The sequence below is a fragment of the Schistocerca gregaria genome, chromosome 1 (genome assembly GCF_023897955.1).
Source record: "Schistocerca gregaria isolate iqSchGreg1 chromosome 1, iqSchGreg1.2, whole genome shotgun sequence".
In the NCBI taxonomy this organism is placed as follows: domain Eukaryota; kingdom Metazoa; phylum Arthropoda; class Insecta; order Orthoptera; family Acrididae; genus Schistocerca; species Schistocerca gregaria.
In genome coordinates, this window is record NC_064920.1 from 775050392 (window position 1) to 775071517 (window position 21126).

A 21126-nucleotide genomic window follows, 5' to 3' on the forward strand; every position below is an offset into this window, starting at 1 on the left:
TGGGAGATACGATACTGCGTGAAGAGTTTGACAGAGCACTGAAAGACCTGAGTCGAAACAAGGCCCCCGGAGTAGACAACATTCCATTAGAACTACTGACGGCCTTGGGAGAGCCAGTCATGACAAAACTCTACCAGCTAGTGAGCAAGATGTATGAGACAGGCGAAATACCCTCAGACTTCAAGAAGAATATAATAATTCCAATCCCAAAGAAAGCAGGTGCTGACAGATGTGAAAATTACCGAACTATCAGTTTAATAAGCCACGGCTGCAAAATACTAACGCGAATTCTTTACAGACGAATGGAAAAACTGGTAGATGCAGACCTCGGGGAGGATCAGTTTGGATTCCGTCGAAATGTTGGAACACGTGAGGCAATACTGACCTTACGACTTATCTTAGAAGAAAGATTAAGAAAAGGCAAACCTACGTTTCTAGCATTTGTAGACTTAGAGAAAGCTTTTGACAATGTTGACTGGAATACTCTTTTTCAAATTCTAAAGGTGGCAGGGGTAAAATACAGGGAGCGAAAGGCTATTTATAATTTGTACAGAAACCAGATGGCAGTAATAAGAGTCGAGGGGCATGAAAGGGAAGCAGTGGTTGGGAAAGGAGTGAGACAGGGTTGTAGCCTCTCCCCGATATTATTCAATCTGTATATTGAGCAAGCAGTAAAGGAAACAAAAGAAAAATTTGGAGTAGGTATTAAAATTCATGGAGACGAAGTAAAAACCTTGAGGTTCGCCGATGACATTGTAATTCTGTCAGAGACGGCAAAGGACTTGGAAGAGCAGTTGAACGGAATGGACAGTGTCTTGAAAGGAGGATATAAGATGAACATTAACAAAAGCAAAACGAGGATAATGGAATGTAGTCAAATTAAATCGGTTGATGCTGAGGGAATTAGATTAGGAAATGAGACACTTAAAGTAGTAAAGGAGTTTTGCTATTTAGGAAGTAAAATAACTGATGATGGTCGAAGTAGAGAGGATATAAAATGTAGACTGGCAATGGCAAGGAAAGCGTTTCTGAAGAAGAGAAATTTGTTAACATCGAATATAGATTTATGTATCAGAAAGTCGTTTCTGAAAGTATTTGTTTGGAGTGTAGCCATGTATGGAAGTGAAACATGGACGATAACTAGTTTGGACAAGAAGAGAATAGAAGCTTTCGAAATGTGGTGCTACAGAAGAATACTGAAGATAAGGTGGATAGATCACGTAACTAATGAGGAGGTATTGAATAGGATTGGGGAGAAGAGAAGTTTGTGGCACAACTTGACTAGAAGAAGGGATCGGTTGGTAGGACATGTTTTGAGGCATCAAGGGATCACAAATTTAGCATTGGAGGGCAGCGTGGAGGGTAAAAATCGTAGAGGGAGACCGAGAGATGAGTACACTAAGCAGATTCAGAAGGATGTAGGTTGCAGTAGGTACTGGGAGATGAAGCAGCTTGCACAGGATAGAGTAGCATGGAGAGCTGCATCAAACCAGTCTCAGGACTGAAGACAACAACAACAACAACATGTAAACTGTACTTTCATCAAAAGTAATTGTTATGGTAACATAAAAGAGCAGAAGTTACGCGAGCAGGTAATTTTTTCGTCTAGTAAAATGCGATTTATATTTTGTAGGAATGTAAAATTTACAATGGGCTAACACTCAATGACTTGCGGTTCTATTAATGTGGAAAACAAACAAACAAACAAACAAACCAAATACAAAGAGAAGTCCTCGGCTTACAGTTACTGTCCCAGACATTCATTTATGTTTATTTCCCTACCAATGCCACCAATGCTACCGGTAATCGTACCATTTACTACGTCATTTATCTATTTTACGAAAACGGCCTAATATTAGTTTTGGTAGGGCGAAACTCTACGATTATCCAATTGGAAACCGGCTGAACTGAGGTTGGCGGTACTGGTGGTGCCTATAGGGCGTTCAACAGCAAGGCCATCATAAAGTAAGTGGAGACGAATGTGGTTATTTTTTCTGAAAAATATGCACCAGAAGGTAAGGAATGAAATGTAATTCTCAGCCACCCTGCTGCAGACTCTCTTACACGCACTCATACTTTAACACAAAAAACAAGAAGACGTACTCCTCATCTTAGGATTAAAGTATTTATAATTAATGTACGTGGAATACAGTAGCTAAAATAATGTAACAGCGAAATCAGCCTGGTTGATCCATGGGAAAACAAAAGATGAAGCAAGCATCGTGGCAACATAAAAATCTTCGATCTACGGACCTGTTTAAAGCTCGGTCACCACACAGAACCTTGAAAAATGAACCATCCGTTCATCGTCTACTGAAACAGAGGACAGGTCAGCTGGTAAGCCGGGTGCAGCCCTCGTATCTTGATGTAAAACACATTCTAGTAAATTGTGGTGTACACTTATCCGAGTGCGACAGGCACTGCACGCTTGGATCCTCCTGCCGGCTGAGAAATCCATACGTGGGAACACAGTGCCTTATCCGGAGGCTCGTTAAGAGCACTTCCTCACGTCGTAGCAGCCGGAAGGAGGAATACCACAGCCGTGTCGGTTTCACCGACCTCAGCTTGTTGCTCCTCAATTCTAACAACTCCTTCTCCCTCGCTTGCGTGATGCTGTGTCTCAACAGCGAGGTAACTGCATCTAGAAGGGCAGCACACTCGGAAATTTCATTTTCCATGCAGGTATTCGTAGCTACTTCATATTCTGTTTTATTATCCTGAATTCACACGTACCCTGGTACGCAGAAGAATCGCATCTTTTTGCACTGCTTGTGTACGTGGAAACGGTACCGTGGATCGTCAGAATATACTTCTCTTCTGGATACATGTCACAAATAACCTGAGGGTGATTTAGGAAGTCGGTGCAGATGAGTAATTTGGTAGGAGGATTACACTGGATCTGCTTCAGCGTCCTGAAGATCAGTGTCATTCACCGTGAATTTATTGCGTAAGAGAATCGTAGATGAGACGTACGCTTACATTTTTCGATGCTGCTTCAGCTCTGTGACTCAATTCAGCAAACGTAGCGGTTGGCGAATGGTGGTATCCCAGAGTCTCTCCAGCCCATGACGTGATGTTTTTAGTGGGTGAGAAATATGGAGATCGTACTGGCTAGTAGTCGACAACCTTCTCCGTCGAGGTAGTCCAGGACAGCATGGACAACATGTGACCTTGTACTATCTTGCTGAAAGGTAACGCCACATGGACCTCTAAGATATGGCACCGCCCATGGACCTGATACGTCCAATATTTAATGCCTCCTTTTCAAATCATCGTCTAACTGTTTTATTTGTTGTTTTTAGCTGAAACGTCTCCGTTCTTAATTTTCATGTGTGTATGAATTGTAATGTGAACGTTCTTTCAACTGAACATCGAAACAGGTATGCTTACGCAAATGCTGGATGATGAAAGGAATCGCCAGATCCGTCGAAATTGTATAACTGTATTCTACTTAACTTTTACTAAAAATAATCAAAAAATCTGAAACGGTATACTGAGGAAGCTATCATGTGAAACCCCGTACTGTCCAGTGCATTGAATGTTGCTAAATTTCGTGATGTCACAGTACGGCGTTGCAAATCTAACACGCAAAACAAAGGAAGTAAAAATCCTGTATAAAATAACAAACCGAGCTTTGAAAGAATAAATGCTTAAAATGCTTCTGTAAAAATTGCCTGAAAATTTAGGAACCCAAACAAACTAAATAAAATTTTGAACTTTGAATGACACACAGACGAACATGTAACACATCGCTGTAAGTTAAGCATGTTTGACAAAAGATATGAGATCTGAACTAAACTTTAAGCGAACTGACCTTGATGATAATCTGTAATACGATGTTTGACTTAAACAGCCATACTGTGCCATAACAGTTCTGATAAACTGATTCTAACAAATTTTCGTGATTTACCTTGACGCAACGGAAACTCGGTACTGCTCGAAAGCGGTGAACGTTAGAATGTAGCGCATCATCCAACGAGCTAAAGTAAACCTTAACCAAGAGTAATGTGAGGAAAAGCAAGAAATCATGTTCCACTAAGTGCAATGCGGCGACACTCGATTACAAAATAAATCTTTAGCAGGGGAGTGGTGAAAGAAACTTAAGCTACCAATATAGAAGAGAATAACTTTTGAAAAGCTTAAAGATTACAACAATCTTTAAAAAATTCTCTTCTTGTAAAGAAATGCAATTCTGCCATGTAACTCGTTAATGAAATGGTAAAGGTGTGCTGAATCTGTGACTCTGAGTCGAAACCATCTACGCCCAATTTTCTATAAACTCGTCTTGACTGTCAAACTAACCTACACAAATCAGCAACGGAAACTCACACCGAAAATCTGTCTTTCGCAAACTCATCACGAGCGAGCCAGCAATGGAGCGGCAAAATTACCCAACTATCTTCACACTTCTAAAATCAATCTTTACAAAACCATATTTCCAAAAATCAACCTCTCTGTGTTCTGGTAATTATTTTCCCAAACCGCTCAGCAGCATGACTGACGTCAGACTGTGTTACTTCATACACGCGAATGCTCCACTAGCAACGACAAACTACCGACAGCCAAAGATCACATTCATTGTACCCAGAACCTCTTTGGTGTAACATATCGACTATTTAAGACGTCTGTCTGAAAAATATCCAGTGTACAAGTACGAAGTATGACTCGTCTGATACAAAGAGAACTCGTGTCATTCTCATCGGCTACCAAAAGTAACAGAGACCTTACGTCATCAACTATGGGGAAAAGGGGTGACGCCACGTACTGGGCACGTGTAACGGTGACGAATACAGTGTGCGAACATTCGTCGTTCTCGGATAAGTCCATCGAGATTTTGTACCGAGAATCGGGGCTTGTGTGAAAACTCGACGTGGTGCCACGCCAGTGTCCAGTTTTGTTGTTAAACACAACCATTGTCGCACTCCTGCGTGTCCCCACGTCAAGGAAACACACAACAATTTGGCCTCCATGGTGACAATCCTTGGTGCTCCAGACGTCGTCACACGATCATGAGGATCCTTCTCTTGCTCCAAAAAAAGCCAGTTCACTGATTCAACGGACGTGACATGGTTGTACGGCCCTGCACGAACGAACGAACGAACGATGCGTCTGTCGTCTTCGGCGCTAGCCGCAACGGGGGTGGGCTTTGATATCGCTTCACATTATTGAAAGCGCGCTCAATAATCTCGAGGAATGACAAACCGTAGTATCTGTAGACCATGATCCAACCGCTGTCGAATTCTGTCGGTATACATTTCTTCTTGTTACATGAGGCATAACATTGTCTTATTATACGCAAGCAATACTCAAATGGAATTTCTGAATGCGCAATTTTTCCTTATACGCAGAGATGGTATTACTCCTACCTTCTTTGTGCAGTTGTGCCGAACCACTAATGGTTTTCATATCCAAGCATGTAGTACTATTCGTGACAATTGGACCTTTGATGTATATATGCAAACTGAAGCGAGTAATGAGAATTTGTACCAAGGCCAGGATTAGAAACAGGGTCTCCTAAGCAGATGCACAACTGAATAGACTACCCTGTCACGCCTCCCTCTTCAATCTAAATTCCCATTCACTCCTCAGCCCACTCGGTATTTGCCTTAAACTCGAAGTGCATTCATTTGATTAAAGCATCTATGCCTGGGTTTCAGGCAGAATCCGTCGATTCGTTCGATGTTGAGGTGCTATTGCAATACAGTCGGAGAACCTCTTTAATGCTGTTCAAGTTCACGGGAAAAACCAAGTGGGCTGTCGCATGAATGGGGCTAAGTATCGAGGAGGGAGCCGTGCTAGGATAGTCCGTGCAGTCGTGCAAAGCCACTGTGCCAGGGTAGCGTAATGGTTAGCGCATCTGCCTAGTGACCAGGACCTTGGGTTCGAATCTTGGTCTTGGTACAAACTTTCATTCGTCGCTTCGGCCTTCATGTGTACATCATCGATGTATTAGACTTGAAAAAGTCTTTGGAACCACAAAGTTTCATTTAATTTGAACTTATTTACATGCCATCATTATATTGTTGCAATTTTAATGGTCAGTATTCACAATTATCAAGTAGGGGCGGGCTGGAAGCTGCCACGTTGCCGCTCAGCAGCTTTTGAGTAACAACAAATTTCAATTACACCAAAATACTTTGACAAACATAGAAAAAGCTATGACTATAGACTTGATGACATGTTGGTAATTGTATGTGTTGTTGAATACTGTGAAGATGATAGTACTTTAGGCTACTGATAACATTTTTTGTAAGAGATCGGTATGCAGTTGGGACTCGAGAGGAAGTGACATGGAAAAAAAAGGATGTAGGATGTGTGTGTGTGTCAAAGGGTCAAGAGGTCAAATGTACGTGGTATAAGGCTTGATGAGGTTTGGTTTTTGGGGCGCTCAACTGCGCAGTCATCAGCGCCCGTACAAACTCCCAATTTTTACACAGTTCAACTTTTCCCACAGTTCAATCGAGCCACTGTCACGAATGATAATGATGATGATGATATGACGAGGACAACACAGTCCCCGGGCAGAGAAAATCCCAAACCAGGTTGGGAATCGGACCCGGAACCCTGTGATCCAGAGGCAGCAACGCTAGCCACTAGGCCATGAGCTGCGCACATGGTGGTACAAAGCGGTTAGGATTGTAGTTATGCAGGGTGAAGAGCTTATTGCAGCCTTCGTTTCGAATGGAAGAGGCTGGTTATGTTAGTGCCGACAGGGTGGAAGGTCTTCACGGTTTGGGAGGGGAACGCGGTTGCAATTACCTTGGGAAAGGGAATAAAATGTGTTGAAAGCTACCAAAGGTGAGGCGTTGTGATAGAGAACCTGTCTTCGAAGGAGACAGCGAGTGTTATGCTGCCATAAAAGCATATTTTTCGAACGGGAGAGTAAACTAAGACAGATTAAAAGCCGCACATAGGGAAGTGCTCATTTTTATCTCATTCAGTGCGCAAGCGGAAAAGGAAAGTAAGTGGTTAATATTGGTACGACGAACTCACCCGTCATGCTCTGAACGGTGGCTTGCAGAGTATATACAAGCATTTCCTCTAAGAGTCCCTAAGCTCATTTTTTCTAATGTTTCCGCAGATATCAGCAATTTCGTTTTTGCAATGTGTAGCCGGCCGCTGTGGCCGAGCTGTTCTAGGCTCTTCAGTCCGCTGCGCTATGGTCTCAGGTTCGAATCATGCCTCGGGCATGGATGTGTGTGATGTCCTTAGGTTAGTTAGGTTTAAGTAGTTCTAAGTCTAGGGGACTGGTGACCTCAGACGTTAAGTCCCATAGTGCTTAGAGCCATTTGAACCATTTTTTGCAATGTGTAGCTGGAATCAGACGAAACAGATACTGCCCACCAGGTCTTTCATACGACGCCTATTGTCAACGGAATGCGTCGATTTACATCCCGTTACAAACAAAATGATTTCTGAAGCGCAATTTACGTGTTCATTCGATAGGGAGTTTCCAAATTAATGGCAGCGGTCAGCGCGGGCCAGGGCGGTGAAGTCGCTGCTGAAGTACTGGTTATTCTTTGTGTTCTGCCGTTCCTGTTAATATATATCTATAAAACGAATATCGCACTTGACTAATTAAGGATCGCTCTATCGAATGCTCACGTAAAATTTCGCTTTAAAAATAATTTTGTTTGGAAAGGCAAACAAAGCGACGCTCTCCTATGATACCGGCCGTCACATGAAAGACATGGTGAGCAGCATTTGTTTGAGCTGACTCCAGTTACACATTGCTTACACTAAATTCCAAATATCTGCCGAAACACCAGAGAAAATGAGCCTGGTGATTCTTAGGAGGTACACTCCGTCTATATACTAGCATTTAAGGGAAAGTCAAATGAAAACGAGACAGGGAAAGAATAGTAAGTAAACTTCTTATTATTTCAAAATTATTCGTCATAACTATCAATACATTTGTTACACTGTAAGACAAGATGGTCAATGCCTTCATGGAAAAATGTTTGCGATTGCTTAAGGAACCATTATTGTACTCAGATATGCACTTCTTCATAAGAAGCAATTCGACGGCCACAAATATCTTTCTTCAGGGCTCCAAAAATATGAAAATCGCACGGGCAAAGATCGGAACGTTGTGACGTGGAGCCACAGATAGCCTGGATTCTGTAGCTAGCGCACCTCTTCCCTCGTGATTCGTATGAGAGTCCACAAGCCAGCAGTGGTAGCCGTAGGGTCGTGACAAACAACGTTGTCGGCCTATCGTATACCATACATGTTCGTTGGGTGACATCTCAGGTGGATATAGAAGCTCGCAAAACATTGATACCAGTAAATCTGAAAGAGTTGAACTATCTCAGGCTCTAAAGGCTTCCTGATACATCACTTGTTGTTCAGATTGACCACATTACAAAGGAATACGTTATGAGTATTTCTGACACACTGGTGTTCGTCCGGCAGGTCATTCACTAATACACGTTTCGCAGTTGCGAACAGCACTGTCAAATATACCACGTAAGCAGAGATCACCGTAGTACAAGGAGGAAACGGTCTTCCGAAGACATTCCATTATGCCACTCAGCAGGCTAGCGACGGTGTTTGTGCACTATTTGTATCAGCGGTAGTCAACCTGGTCCATACCGTCCACAATGGGCATTCAAGCTTTCATGATAGGCAGCAGCCGGTATGGACTTCAAAAACATTTTTCACTGGTTTATAATAAAATGTTGACAAGAAGTATTTGGCAAATAATTTTTGTTATCTACATCTACATCTACATGGATACTCTGCAAATCACATTTAAGTGCCTGGCAGATGGTTCACCGAACCACCTTCACAATTCTCTATTATTCCAATCTCGTATGGAGCGCGGAAAGAACGAACACCTGATTTCACTTATTTTATCGTGGTGATCGTTTCCTCCTATGTAGGTCGGTGTCAACAAAATATTTTTGCATTCGGAGGAGAAAGTTGGTGATTGCAAATTCGTGAGAAGATAACGTCTTTCTTTTAATCATGCCCAGCCCAAATCCTGCATCATTTCTGTGACTCTCTCTCATATTTCGCGATAATACAAAACGTGGTGCCTTTCTTTCATGTTTTTCGATGTATTCCATCAGTCCTATCTGGTAAGGATCCAACGCGCACAGCAGTATTATAAAAGAGGACGGACAAGGTCAGTGTAGGCAGTCTCCTTAGTAGGTCTGTTACATTTTCTAAGTGTCCTGCCAATAAAGCGCAGTCTTTGGTAAGCGTTCCCCACAACATTTTCTATGTGTTCCTTCTAATTTAAGTTGTTCGTTATTGCAATACATAGATATTTAGTTGAATTTACTGCTGAGACTGATTTATCGTGTAACCGAATTTAACGAGTTCCTTTTAGCACTCATGTAGATGACGTCACACGTTTCGTTATTTAGGGTCAACTGCCACTTTTCGCACCATACTCCTTAACTTGCTGTAACTTTGAATTTTAAATTTTATAAAGGAAAGTTATTTCTCTATTATATAAGTCATCACTACTGGTGTACTGGTGGTCGGTTAGAAAGTTACTACAAATACAGGTACAAAAGCGGGCGGCCGGTAAAAAAGGTTGACTGTCCCTGATTTACTGTCTAAGGGGATGATGATTTGTAGACTCTGGCGGCCGATCGAAAAGCAAACGTATCACCATCACGTATAGCCCACGGCAGATGTAGTCGAAACGTTGACGCACGTACGATAATTCTCGTCGCAGTGATCCAGCGTGGAGCCCACCCCGTGAAGGAAGATGTACGAGGGGTAATATACAGTTTTAATTATCAACTTGAATAACTCAAGCTGATACTATGAAACTTCAATGCGACTTATTTTTCCAACGATGGGTGACTCGGAGGACACGTTGGTTGTAAAAGAGTCTGCATTTTTGCTTTTTGCTGAACTTTCCATCTCGCAAATCCCCTCGTCGTCGTTGGGGAAATTCCTGCCACCCAATGGTGTCTTCATCTGAGAAAAGAGGAAAAAGTCTCGGGTGCCATGTTGGAAGAATAACGGAATGGGACAGTTGCACAACCTCAGGAAACCTGAAAGGACTTTTTCCCCTGAAAGAGTTAGTTAAAAGTTAACTCGTTGTATTCAATAGACGGAACACACATGAGCGCGCCCAGAGCGGCCTCTGAGCCTGTCACCCAGTCGTGATGGGAAGCTGTCAGTTTCGGCTTCGGAACGAAATTCGAGAAGGGAAGGAGACCAGCTGAGAACTGACGTAATTGCTAGTTGAAAGCCGGTGCCAGAGAAGCTTGTGCTTGGAGCCGATACCTTCGGTCCAGCAGTCAACGGGTGATTTCTTTCCCACGCTTCCTATTGGCATCCGAGAACGGGTGAACAGTGCAGCCGGCCACTGTGGCCGAGCGGATCTAGGCGTTTCAGTCCGTAACCGCGCTTCCAGGTTCGAATTCTGCCTCGGTCATGGATCTGTATGTGATGTCCTTAGGTCAGTTAGGTTTAAGTAGTTCTAAGTTTAACCTCTGATGTTAAGTCCCATGGTGCTTAGAGCCATATGAACCTTTGAACAGTGAGCATGCTGTGAGCAGATCACGCTCCACGGGAACAAAAAACCTTTGCACAAGTTACCGTATTTTGAACGTTGCAGGAGGATATTCAATGCATACAGATTATAAAAGTGGATATACGTATCTTCCAAGTCTCCTCCTAAACCACTGGACTGATTTCGACCAAACTTGGCACATAAATCATTCACTGTTAGGAAGGCACCACGGTGGCGGGTAAGACCCGCTCACGTATCAAAGGGGTGGGGGTAAAAAACAGTGTGGCCCATGACGCGAGAATTCTGTCATCCAATGACTGAGAATGAGAGCACTTAGGGACTTCCAAAAGCTTTACACATAATATAAAACTTATGTGGAGCTTTTCATCGCTGACGATCCCCACAAAATGATCAATGGAATAAAGTTTGTCCTTACTACATTTTCGCTGTTCGTGCAGTACTGTAACATCAAGCATGACGTTTTAATCTATTCTTCCTTTACTACTGACGGTATTCGGGACACGTTTTACAGACAGTATTCAGATACACCACTGAATTTTCCAGAAAAATTAACATCGTTTTACGGCTATTAGTTCAGAGATACGACGTCATAAACACTGAATGCGACAAAAACTACCGCGTTATAAAAGAGGTTTAAATTTATTACTTAGTTGCTACTAACTCTGTTCGTAGCACTTTTCTCAGACAGTATCCACAATCGCCGCTGAATGTATCTACAAAAATATATCGTTGTACGACCCATAGTTCAGGAGCTATGTCTAATACGAGAAAAAAACTGCTTAGTCATGCACGACGTTTTAATTTATTATTTATTTGCTACCAGCTCTATTCGAAACAAATTTCGCAGACACTATCCACATATGCCGTTGAAACTACCTACAAAAGTATGTCACTGTAGCCGGCCGGAGTGGCTACGCGGTACTAGGCGCTACAGCCTGGAGCCGAGCGACCGCTACGGTCGCAGGTTCGAATCCTGCCTCGGGCATTGATGTGTGTGATGTCCTTAGGTTAGTTAAGTTTAATTAGTTCCAAGTTGTAGGGGTCTGATGAACTCAGAAGTTAAGTCCCATAGTGCTCAGAGCCATTATGTCACTGTACGGCACATAGTTCACGAGATATGACGCCATAAACACTGAGACACGTGACCAACTGCAGCATCATGCATGATGTTTTAATTTATTACTTCCCTACTACTAACTCTATTCACAACACATTACGCAGATTGTAGGAAGGTATACAGGGTGTTTATACATGAATATCGGGATTTAACGCTTTATAATATTTATTATATTAAACTTACAGTTATAAACGATATGTTAAATGAAAGAGTAAATCAAACAGTTGTATCAAGAACCTTATAGATGTTCAATGTGTGCACCATTTGTTACACGGCACACATCAGGTCTATAGCCGAGTTCTTGCCAAACGTTGATAAGTGTGTCTTCAGTGATTGTAGCAACAGCTGTTTCAGTCCGGTTTCTTAATTCAGGGAGGTCTGCTGGTAGGGGAGGCACGTACACACGATCCTTGAAGAAGCCGCAAAGGAAAAAAATCGCATGGCGTTAGGTCGGGTGAACGTGGAGGCCATGCAAAACAAGCCCTGTCATTGGGCCCCTTGCGGCCTATCCAGACTTGATGTTTATCGTGCGACAAATGGTGCTCATATGGAACATTTATAATGTTCTTGGTAAAACTATTTGAGTTGCTCTTTCATTTAACATATCATTTATAACTGTAAGTTTAATGTAATATATATTATAAAGCGTTAAAAGCCCGATATTCATTTCTAAACACCCTGTACTACTGGAGCACAAGCAAAATTAAAATTATATCATTATACAGCATTTATTTCAGGAGACAGATGTCAAAAACATTAATCTGCGTGTAAATGAAACTGCAGACCGAAATTCGCTAGGCATACAAATGAAATATGTGTGCAGATACGTGCTAAATATATGTCTGTAATATATTTGACATGTGTGCATACGAGCAAATCCACTTGTAATACGGTCATACTGAACCCATTGACAAAAATTTGGTACACGTATAAGTGACAATCTGGAAATAAAAAGTGTCGGTATCGGTGTGTGATAACGTGGAGAGAGAAGGGAGCACGAGGAGATTGTCAGACAGCGAGGGAGAATGCACAGATAGGAGCAGGAAGAGATGGACAGAGAGAGGGGAGGGAAAAGGGACAGAGAGAGGATTGAGGAGGAAATGGACAGAGAAAGAAAAGAGAGGGAGATGGACAGAGAGAGGGAGATGAAGATGCAGGCAGATAGCTGGAGGACGAGGAGATGAACATATGGGGAAGAGGAAATGGACAGAGAAAGGGAAGAGGAGATAGACAGAGAGAGGAGTGAGGAGGAAGTGGACTGAGGAATGGGTGAGGAGGAGGTTGGCACAGAATGCAAAGGGGAGGAGATGAATGGGGAGAGGGGCAGGGGAAGGCAAACACAGAGAGGGGGAAGAGGAGATCGACAGAGAGATTGACAAAAAAGGTGGAAGAGGGGATGGACTTAGGAGGAAAGAAGGAGATGGACAGAGGGGGAAGGAGCAGACGGGCAGAGGGGGACAGAAGCAGACTGATAGAAATATGAGGGAGGAGGAGATGGAGAGAGGAGCAGGAGGAAATTGACAGAGAGTCAGGGATCGAGGAGATGAACAGAGAGACAGAGAGAGAGAGAGAGTGATGGAGATGCACAGAGAGAGAGGAGGAAAGAGGAGATGTATTAATAGGCACCGTGCAGTGATGGGTGTTCAGTTAGTTACTAATAAAGTAAAAATCTTAAATATCAATTAATATATGCCTAGTCGACCGGCAATACTACTCTCCTTTCCATTAGGTATACATAGGGTGCGGTGAGGTGTGTTCTAGGGTTAACAAAGGCATGTGATGCTAAATTTGTCAGTTGCACTTACAAAAAATTATTTTTTTTTCCTTTTTTTTAGTGATACGAGCCATGGGCGGGTGGTGCTGTAGTTGTAGCTGCATGTGAAAGCTTAGACAGCGACCCTCCACAGAAATTAAGTAACACGAGCAAAATATGCAGTTAGCCATCTACAACACTAATATTAGAAGATGCTTTGGAGAAATGTTAAAAATTAATTTTGGCTATGGATACAGGGGTTAAACGGTAAAAGCTTCTTAATTAAAATTCTACGTGTTAAAAGCCACACAAGACAGAATCAAAATGTAAATATCAATGCACCCAGCACGAAAGCATCCAAAAATTACACTCCTGGAAATGGAAAAAAGAACACATTGACACCGGTGTGTCAGACCCACCATACGTGCTCCGGCCACTGCGAGAGGGCTGTACAAGCAATGATCACACGCACGGCACAGCGGACACACCAGGAACCGCGGTGTTGGCCATCGAATGGCGCTAGCTGCGCAGCATTTGTGCACCGCCGCCGTCAGTGTCAGCCAGTTTGCCGTGGCATACGGAGCTCCATCGCAGTCTTTAACACTGGTAGCATGCCGCGACAGCGTGGACGTGAACCGTATGTGCAGTTGACGGACTTCGAGCGAGGGCGTATAGTGGGCATGCGGGAGGCCGGGTGGACGTACCGCCGAATTGCTAAACACGTGAGGCGAAAGGTCTCCACAGTACATCGATGTTGTCGCCAGTGGTCGGCGGAAGGTGCACGTGCCCGTCGACCTGGGACCGGACCGCAGCGACGCACGGATGCACGCCAAGACCGTAGGATCCTACGCAGTGCCGTAGGGGACCGCACCGCCACTTCCCAGCAAATTAGGGACACTGTTGCTGCTGGGGTATCGGCGAGGACCATTCGCAACCGTCTCCATGAAGCTGGGCTATGGTCCCGCACACCGTTAGTCTGTCTTCCTCTCACGCCCCAACATCGTGCAGCCCGCCTCCAGTGGTGTCGCGACAGGCGTGAATGGAGGGACGAATGGAGACGTGTCGTCTTCAGCGATGAGAGTCGCTTCTGCCTTGGTGCCAATGATGGTCGTATGCGTGTTTGGCGCCGTGCGGGTGAGCGCCACAATCAGGACTGCATACGACCGAGGCACACAGGGCCAACACCCGGCATCATGGTGTGGGGAGCGATCTCCTACACTGGCCGTATACCTCTGGTGATCGTCGAGGGGACACTGAATAGTGCACGGTACATCCAAACCGTCATCGAACCCATCGTTCTACCATTCCTAGACCGGCAAGGGAACTTGCTGTTCCAACAGGACAATGCACGTCCGCATGTATCCCGTGCCACCCAACGTGCTCTAGATGGTGTACGTCAACTACCCTGGCCAGCAAGATCTCCGGATCTGTCCCCCATTGAGCATGTTTGGGACTGGATGAAGCGTCGTCTCACGCGGTCTGCACGTCCAGCACGAACGCTGGCCCAACTGAGGGGCCAGGTGGAAATGGCATGGCAAGCCGTTCCACAGGACTACATCCAGCATCTCTACGATCGTCTCCATGGGAGAATAGCAGCCTGCATTGCTGCGAAAGGTGGATATACACTGTACTAGTGCCGACATTGTGCATGCTCTGTTGCCTGTGTGTATGTGCCTGTGGTTCTGTCAGTGTGATCATGTGATGTATCTGACCCCAGGAATGTGTCAATAAAGTTTTCCCTTCCTGGGACAATGAATTCACGGTGTTCTTATTTCAATTTCCAGGAGTGTATGTTGTTAGCAATGGGATGAATTTCGAAGATTCGTTACCCGATGTTAAATCCATTATACCTTGACACAAAAACTGGAATTCTCAATAAAACTTCACTATCATGCGGTAATTCGTTTTCTGCATGTGCAGGAAAACAACTAATGGTGAGTCGGTGGAAGCATACGGTAACAATGCATCACCATATGACGGAGTGGCAGCATAGACGCTTTCAGTTGGATCAAATGTTTCTGAATGACGGTAACAACGAAGTAACTGGCCAGTTCTTTGTGAAGAACAGGAAGCTGCAAGCGAATTGGAAGCCCTGGAGCTCGAAGGCTGGCGTAATCACAATCAGGGATACAGCGGAAAAAGCTGAAATCAGTCATGAATCAGTTTTCATCATGTTCTACAAAAGTTTGAACTTGGCAAGGATCGCTGCCAGCTGTGATCCGCCTCTGCTCACAGATGTATACAATATGTCTGCTCACACACCTTCATCTTAGTGCGTGCTAATAAACAATGCTGCAAACTGAAAATTGTTGCTAGAATGGGATTCGTATCCGGCTCTCGTGCTTACTAGGCAGATGTGCTGACCACTATATCATCTGAACACGGTGATCAGTACAACCGCATGGATTACCCTAGCACGCCTTCTGTCAGACCCAAATTCTCATCTTACACCACACACAACTGGTGTAGCGCTCCTGCTCATCAACCTTATTACTCACGGAATCTCGCGAAATTCCATAAGAGTACGAGCTTGGTGTGCATCTACACTGAAGTGTTGTCGTCATCGCCAAATATATATATACACTCCTGGAAATTGAAATAAGAACATCGTGAATTCATTGTCCCAGGAAGGGGAAACTTTATTGACACATTCCTGGGGTCAGATACATCACATGATCACACTGACAGAACCACAGGCACATAGACACAGGCAACAGAGCATGCACAATGTCGGCACTAGTACAGTGTATATCCACCTTTCGCAGCAATGCAGGCTGCTATTCTCCCATGGAGACGATCGTAGAGATGCTGGACGTAGTCCTGTGGACACATAGACACAGGCAACAGAGCATGCACAATGTCGGCACTAGTACAGTGTATATCCACCTTTCGCAGCAATGCAGGCTGCTATTCTCCCATGGAGACGATCGTAGAGATGCTGGACGTAGTCCTGTGGAACGACTTGCCATGCCATTTCCACCTGGTCCCTCAGTTGGACCAGCGTTCGTGCTGGACGTGCAGACCGCGTGAGACGACGCTTCATCCAGTCCCCAAACATGCTCAATGGGGGACAGATCCGGAGATCTTGCTGGCCAGGGTAGTTGACTTACACCTTCTAGGGCACGTTGGGTGGCACAGGATACATGCGGATGTGCATTGTCCTGTTGGAACAGCAAGTTCCCTTGCCAGTCTAGGAATGGTAAAACGATGGGTTCGATGACGGTTTGGATGTACCGTGCACTATTCAGTGTCCCCTCGACGATCACCAGAGGTGTACGGCCAGTGTAGGAGATCGCTCCCCACACCATGATGCCGGGTGTTGGCCCTGTGTGCCTCGGTCGTATGCAGTCCTGATTGTGGCGCTCACCTGCACGGCGCCAAACACGCATACGACCATCATTGGCACCAAGGCAGAAGCGACTCTCATCGCTGAAGACGACACGTCTCCATTCGTCCCTCCATTCACGCCTGTCGCGACACCACTGGAGGCGGGCTGCACGATGTTGGGGCGTGAGCGGAAGACGGCCTAACGGTGTGCGGGACCGTAGCCCAGCTTCATGGAGACGGTTGCGAATGGTCCTCGCCGATACCCCAGGAGCAACAGTGTCCCTAATTTGCTGGGAAGTGGCGGTGCGGTCCCCTACGGCACAGCGTAGGATACTACGGTCTTGGCGTGCATCCGTGCGTCGCTGCGGTCCGGTCCCAGGTCGACGGGCACGTGCACCTTCCGACGACCACTGGCGACAACATCGATGTACTGTGGAGACCTCACGCCCCACGTGTTGAGCAATGCAGCGTTACGTCCACCCGGCCTCCCGCATGCCCACTATACGCCCTCGCTCAAAGTCCGTCAACTGCACATACGGTTCACGTCCACGCTGTCGCGGCATGCTACCAGTGTTAAAGACTGCGATGGAGCTCCGTATGCCACGGCAAACTGGCTGACACTGACGGCCGCGGTGCACAAATGCTGCGCAGCTAGCGCCATTCGACAGCCAACACCGCGGTTCCTGGTGTGTCCGCTGTGCCGTGCGTGTGATCATTGCTTGTACAGCCCTATCGCAGAGTGCGGAGCAAGTATGGTGGGTCTGACACACCGGTGTCAATGTGTTCTTTCTTCCATTTCCAGGAGAGTATATATATTTATATATGCTTTTGTTCTTTTCCGCATATTCAGCCTTCAATGAGACACAACTTTCCCCACTATGGATGACTTGAGGGAGACATTGCTTGTCGATGTCGATGTCTATAAAATCACCCCGTGATTCATCCTGGAAATACCTCCTTTTCTTCTATCAGATGAAGAAACCATTGCGTGAAAGGTATTTCCAGGATGATTCACGGGGTGATTTTATAGGCCGAAAGTTTTCTGTAATGCAGACATCGACAAGCAATGTCTCCCTCAAGTCATCCATAGTTGGGAAAGTTGTGTCTCATTGAAGGCTGAATATGCGGAAAAGGACAAAAGCATGTAAATGGGCTGCTTCTGTGTTGGCAGCGCTTTGTTTTGGATATCTGACTGCGCTTTCTTTGTAAGAGACTCTCTGGCTGGTCAGACTCGTTATTGGAAGTTAGTCACCAGCAGTGTTGGAAGTACTGTTGGGCAGTTGGAAGTGAACAACCAGCAGTAACGGATGTTAGATGTGAGAAGTTAGCATTGATGGAGGGTATAAGTCTGAAGTGTTAGCATAGGCTAACGAACTGTACATGTTGGACTTGGAGATTGAAGATTATTCTTGATTATGTACCTTTGTACTAGATGTCAATGACGATTTATGTTCGCGTTTAAACTGGATGTCACGTTATTAAAGTAAAAAAATACGTTATTTGGTTTCCAACAAAATCTTTGCTTTGCTAACCAAATGCCTATTAGTAGTTAGTGGATTTATTAGTTGGAATCTTTTATTTAGCTGGCAGTATAAAGTTCACTGTATTGCAGTAGTTCGCGTAAAGAAGATTTTTGTGAGGCAAGTGCTTAATGAAATGTATAGGTTACTATTAAGATTTCTTTTTAATGAGGGCCATTCTTTTGTATTAATTATTTGAAGTCAGGTTGTAATTTTTTTGAGCATTCAGATACCGTTACCATTCTACACTGAGAGTAATTAATGAATACAAAAAGTTTGAGCTCTGTTTGTCAGGGCAAATTCAGTAGGTCAGTGTTGTAAGGATAAAGAATAGCAAAGTGACACTTGCATTCAATTTCACTCAACATTTTAACCAAATATTTTACTAAGAAGTTCCAAGCATCACCTTGTTTCATGACCGCCAGTTGGTTCTCTTGAACAGAAAATTAAAAATTTGAGACTACCTACATCCCGTAAAAGGCATAAAATGCACGTTCCACTAATCAGTTTACTGTGTTTGAACTTTAAAAATTGAGGAGGTATTAATCATAACCTAATCCAATTGTGATTATATGGTGCTATCATTATTAGTGGGGGTAGTCATCCGTTTGTTTTCCTTTTGGCTATTTTCAGTTGCCAATAGCTACAAGTAAACAGCGAGATGGCTGGAAACATGTCCCTGGAGCAAAGAAAGTGCATTTTGAAATATTATAGGATATGTGGAAACATGAAAGAAATGCAGAGGCAATAGCTGTCACACTTTGATACTGTACTACCGTCACGTATAACAATAACGAAATTACACCACAAATTACAGAGGGATGAAAGTGTGCGCGATCTGAAGAAGGCACAGTGTGGCACGAAGAAATCAACAGCGGACGTGGGAGGAATGGACGCAGTGGTACAAGCTTTCACAAGATCCCCATAGGCCCTTATGACAAGCTCCGCGCGATCAGGTGTAAGCAAATCATGTGTTCTCAATATTTTAAAGCAAGCAAAGTGGAAACCCTATGTTCCCTGGTTGATTCACGCGATATATGAGGACGATCCGGATAAGAGCCTCGAAGTTGTTTGGTCTGATGAGGCGACGTTCAAAAATTGAGGGAATCATCAAGCGCCATAACAGAGTGTACTGGGCCAGAGATAATCCTCATGTTATGGAGCTACGAGGTTTATCTTCCTGGGTTATCAGTTTAGTGTGGTATGCCTGTCAAATCACTGGTAGGGCCATTCTTTTTTGAAGGAGAGGTGAAAGGTATAAAATACCTTACCACGCTGCAGGAACGAATTATACCAGCTGTTTACCAGCTTTAACGAGATGAAAATTATTTTCTTCAACAAGACGGTGCGCCATCACGTTACCATTCATCCAGGCGAGGAAAGGTCACTTCACACTTGAGTGTGGCGACAGTGGCGGTGCTCGCCCATGATTGCACCTACCGTGATGCGAAGTGACTTCTATTCGCAGTAGGCAGTGTTTCTTCTTGCATGTGGCAGTGTACTGTAGCGGCGAAGTTCTTTTCCGACGATCTCATGCTGATTGCTGTGATTTTGGAAGAAGAGCAGGAAAAACTAGTGAAAAAGCGGAAGTGGGTCGTCAGGAATGGAAAAATAGGATAATAGAAGAGAGAGTTTTACTCTGTACAGTTAACTGATGGACGGTGGAGCAAAGTTTTATGAATATTTCGGAGTGTCGAAAAATTAATTCAACTTACTACTGAACAAGTTGCAAGTTCATCCGAAAAACACACTGGAAAAAAGCCACCATACCAAGAGGACGGCTTGCCATTTTTTCTTTAAGGTTAGTACATACTGTAATTAACAAAGACTTTGACTTTGTTTTTAATTAAATATATTAAATCAAAATTCATCATTATTGGCTTCTGCTTTATGGTGTTGAGTGTTTTCTTCTGTTTCGCGTCATACTGATTCGCTACCGCTATGACCACCTGTGAAATCTTCGTTAGATTCCTATAAAACTCTTAAAAGTCGAAAGAATACATAGAAAATGTTGTGGGGAAGCCGAACCAAAGACTGTTTTATTGGCAGAATGCTTAGAAGATGCGACAGATATACTAAAGAGACTGCCTACACTACGCTGGCCCGACCTCTTTTGAAATACTCCTGCGCGGTGTGGGACCCTTACCACATAGGGTTAACTGAGTCCTTCGACAAAGTTCAAAGAACCGCAGCACTTTTTGTATTGTCGAGAAATAGGGGAGAGAGTGTCACAAACATGGTACAGGATTTGGGGTGGACATCACTGAACAAAGGTGTTTCCCGTTGCGGCAGACCTTTCTCAGGAATTGAAATCACCAACTTTGTCCGCAGAGTGTGAAAATGTGTCGTTGGCACCGATCTACTTTGGGAGAAACTATCATAATAATGAAATAAGAGAAATCAGAGCTCGCCCTGAAAGATATAGGTGTTCGTTTTTTCGCACGCTGTTCTACCATGGAGTAGCAGATAATTGTTGTGAAGGTGATAAACTCTCTGCTATGCACGTAAATGTGATTTCAGATATTTAGGCAGTGGAGATGCTTTAAACACGATTTCATTTACTTATTGCATGGGGAAAAATGTGGTTCACAAAATCGTACGAGAAACCAGCAAGATAATTACAGGGAGAAATGTGGAAGAACATCGCTAAGGGTTTTCAGCAGTGTGGCATTTTTCCTAACTTTGTAGGAGATTCGAATGGAAAACACTTTTCTATACAGGTTCCTTCGCACTCCGGATCACTATTCTTTAATTACACGAAGACATTCTCCATTGAGTTGTTGCCCGTTGTAGACTCTCAATGTAAGTATATTGCTATTGACGTCCGGGCATGCGGAAAGAAAATGTTACAGCTACAGCCTACAGTTTCACACATCTTTTACCTAGCTGGTTTTATTTATTTGTGGAT